Source organism: Apaloderma vittatum, unplaced genomic scaffold, assembly GCF_000703405.1.
Source record: "Apaloderma vittatum isolate BGI_N311 unplaced genomic scaffold, ASM70340v1 scaffold18109, whole genome shotgun sequence".
NCBI classification, from domain to species: domain Eukaryota; kingdom Metazoa; phylum Chordata; class Aves; order Trogoniformes; family Trogonidae; genus Apaloderma; species Apaloderma vittatum.
The window spans coordinates 1-4,422 of record NW_009737514.1 but is presented as its reverse complement, the minus strand read 5'-3'; positions in this window follow the sequence as shown (position 1 = coordinate 4,422).

Sequence of the window (4,422 nt, the reverse complement as noted above, 5' to 3'; positions counted from 1 at the left end):
CCCAGGACTCACCCCTGACACAAAAAGGGCTTTCCCCTTCTCAGAACAAAAGTACGAAGCACAAAGTGAGGAAAGGAAAGAATCTTGGCTAGTCAAGAGGATTCCAGCAAATATACAGCCCTCTCAGGAAATAAGCTTTTTTTTCAAATACAAAATAATTTTATATCTACGCTTCATTCGCCATATAGTTTCCCAGAGAAGCCTATAAAAGCATTACCGCAAAACTGTGAAATATCTGTGGAACCACTGCAGCAGAAACACCAGGAATGAAATAAAATTCTGTGGCACACTGGGTCTCCTTTACTGGGGGGAGGAGATAAAGACTGTATCTTAAAATTGGTCTGAACCCCATCGCATCTAAAATTACAAATTTACTTGACAGTCAGTCAATCTATTATAAAGGGCTGCCCTATCAGCTTACATGGAAAAATTACATTTGCAATTTTCAAAATTTAATGTTTACTTTTTACTTTAATGTGATACCTCAAATTAGTATTCCACTCTTGCAGACTTTTTCTCTTTCCCCCTCCCCCCTCCCTTTATTTTATGGAGTAATAATTATTCATTAGTAGATCTAGTTAGTCTTTATGTAATAAAGTAGGATGTGACCTGCAAATCAAATAATTTATATTACAGCTTGTCCTTGAGGTCCTATATTACAGGTCTCTCTTTTTTTTTCTTAGATAGAACTCAAGTATAACAGAAGATTCTACTATTTTTAATTAGAATTTGACAAATGAATTAAATATTAATTCTTCAGGAAAGAAGGTCAAACCTCAAAGCATCACCTGAGGTTTGAAAAGGGTTTCTTTTAAAAAGAGTCCACAAAAGATTTTAAAATTAACTGTTTTATAGGATCTCTAACTCCCACCAAAGCACATCTTGGATCAAGTGCTTAACATTAACAACAACAAATAACCCACATACAAGAAAAATCTGTTTCATCAACAGCATAACTGGTATGATATGAACATCTACCCTTAAAAACAAATAACAGTCCCCACTTAATTGAAGACAGATACAAAACATGTCACTGCAACTCAGGTGCTGTATTAAAAAAATAATAAAAAATTCTGTTTCACTCTATATGTGCGCACACATACCTGCACCCACACAAGCTTCAGAGACTGATTTAGATCCACTAAGTCTTCATGCAAACCCAAAAATTTTCCAGCAGAATCAGGTATTACGTAATTTTCTTTCTCTAAAGAAGTCAATGCAACAAACCCAATGTTTTTAGAACTCAGCAATCAACACCAAAACAACGAGGCAGTACAGGTTTGGCTTAGGAAACATCCATGCTTTTGCAGTTTTTCATGGACTGATCTACCAGAACAGCTCAGATAAAGTAATCTGTGCTGTTCTGTATCCCACTCCACCCCCCTGCCCCCCCAAAAAACCCTAAACCCAAACAAATGAGAAACCACCAACAAAAATCCCCAAGTGCCACCGAGCAAGAGAGCTAAAAGAAGGAGAAATGAACCCTCGCTATGCCCTTTCTCCTTTTTTCATTCTTTCTCTCTGCCTTAAGCAGTCTCTGTTCTGACAGGAGTATGTCATGCTTTTCTTCATTCTTTTTTTTTTTTTCCCCCTAGCACAGAAAGGCTGTTATTCTGCAAATGCCCTAAGCTGATAGAATTTTCCCTTCAGCTCATTTTCATATGAAATACCATAAATAATACATGGTACTTTAATAAGACCTTATCAGAATGTTTAATGAAAAACAAATACGTTACGTAAGGAGGCAAATAACCAACTCGTTCCACATTATGTCAAAATCAAAGGCAGCAGGCTTCCTAGCCAAGCAGTTTGGAGCTATATAAGTCCATCCAATTTCCCAAAGTGAAGTTCTGGAACATGGTGATGGTCAAGCAAAGTTTCTTCTGTTTATTGCACTATTTTACAGCTAAAAGGACATCCATAAAACAGATTATACTCTTAAAAGCAGAGTGTTGAACAATTACTTCAAGAGAATTTAGTAGTGTAAATGTATTAATTATTAATTGTAAAAGTAAATTTCTCTTCGGTCTTTTAGCCTCACTTGTCACACATTTCAAAGAAAGAAACCCATAACCCTGAACTCCTCACATTTGTATACACATATTAGGAAAACAAGAACGTCAACACTTTGACTACCCAAATAATCCCCACACAGAGAAACAACAGATAACATCAGTAACTCAGTAGCACAAGAGACCTAAAAAAGAATTTGAGTTCTTTAGCCTGATATACGCTACTTCAAGAGATGCAGGGGAAAGTCATCACCAATTTTCATCCCTTGCAAGAATAACTGGCCATTATGTCTAAAAAGAAAAAAGGTAACAAAATGTGTTTTATTTTTGTGCAACTAAAATCAATGTTTCTTCTTTAAAGCCATTTCCTTGTTTAAACGCACTCTTCTACCAAACCCAAGCCATTAATCATAACCACATTCCAAGTTATGGCTATATATACAGTAAGTACCCCACAAATTTGCCAAAGGCACATGAATGACTGCACACAACACGACCTTCTATCCTCATGCGCAGTGACCGTATCGCTGCAACTCCTCTGTAGTTTCACTGAACAGCACATGCCCCATCATTATCTCACCTGCAAATTATTAAAAACTTGATTTTCCCCTTATTCTACATGTGTGCAACTGCAATGCCCACTTTACCTACAGCATATGGCATCTTTCAGCTGCCTCAGTGCTGCTCTGTCGGGTCGGTGACCAAACTCAGTTACCCCCGGTCAGTTTCTGATACTCTCAGTTAGGTATCAAGTAACAACAACTACAAACCTTTTCCAAACTAGGAGGCTACCTAAACTTCAGGAGGCTACACAAGACAAATCAGTCTCTGGGGGAGTTCAGTTAGGATATAGAAAAAGAAAGCTCTTCCATGTTGATAATAGAACCGTCAGTAGTTCCCACTACACCCCTGTGAGCGGCAACGCTCCCTTCTCCAACCTGCTGGGATCATCAGTGTCTCTGCAGATACGCACACTCTCCCCACGCGCACCAAGACTGCCATGTCAAAAATACCGGCAGCAAAGCGTTGAACAATTTCAATATGCAAACAAAAACATGAACTCAAAGAACTTCTGGAACCAAGCAAAAAGAACCAACAGCGTTTCTCACAGAGCTGGCGTACCGTACAGAACCACTCTCTCCTTTGCAAGGCATTCATTTCTTTAGCGTAACACGTCCCATTTAAAATCATCTACTCGGTCTGTTACAACCTGGTAGTCAACTTCTGCTTCTGGAAACTGAAGTTCAAATTTCACATTTACAAACATTCAACCTAAAAGTTAACCTTTAGAATTATCACAGCAGACTCCCTTATCAGTCAAACCTTTTGCATCAAGTGAAAAAAAAAAAAATCTGAAAGAGATCACCTGCAATACCACGCACCGTTTTACACTTCAAACTTGTCTCAGTAGTATCCTACACATATAGAAGGCATACAGTATTACAAAGATTGTACGCCTCCAGATGTGAAGCATTTTTAAAAAAAAAACCACAAAAACCAATACCACAACTCCATATTAAATCATCCATGTGAAGAATGTATTTTCTTCTCAACTTTATAAGACAGTTGATGGAGTATAAAAATAATTCAGGCAACTGTTAAAGAAGCTAATGGTAGTGCAGTTCTTTTCCCGAAAACCTCCTTCTCTTAACACCACATGAAAAATCAGCTCCCAGGACTCCAAATCGGGAGAAGAATCATAGAACAAAAAGCATATTATGAGCTCAGAAATAGAATGCTTCATTGACATACTTTGATAAGTTACTATCAAGCATTAATATCTTTGTCTTCATTCCACATAATACGCCATTTTCTTATATATGTTACAGTTTTTTTAAAAGTAACTAAGGAATTATCATCAATGTTTTTTTTTAAATAATCTGTTTTGTCAAAAAGACTAAATAGAAGGGTTTCCCTGCATTCTTTTCAATTAATGGGTGTCATCTCATCCTTCCAGTGATATTCTTCTTATCATGAAAATCCCTACTTCTAATTTAAAGGTTCGGTTAAGACTGCTCTTCTTTACTAGGTCTTTGCAGACAGATCAAGACCTGACAGAGGCTTGTGCTTACCTCAGGCAAGTCAGAACCACTAATTTTGTGTTTCCATTAAGCACTGTGTTATGGCCATTGACTTCTCCAGCATTTCAAATCCAACTCTACAAAGGCTCTGGAGTACAGTGAACCTCTTCACCGCCACTTCCTCCATATTTCACAGCGCTCAACGTTTGGCACCTGCATTTTTTACACCCCAAGAAGCCAAGAGCCCAATGTGCTGGGGGTGAGGGAGACAACTGCCTAACTAAAGGAACACATCACGCTCAGCCCTCGCTGAGAGACCCTTCCAAGTGGATTTCTGGACAGCTCCTATTTCCCCACCCTGCAGCGCACCGGGATGCCCCACGGGCAGC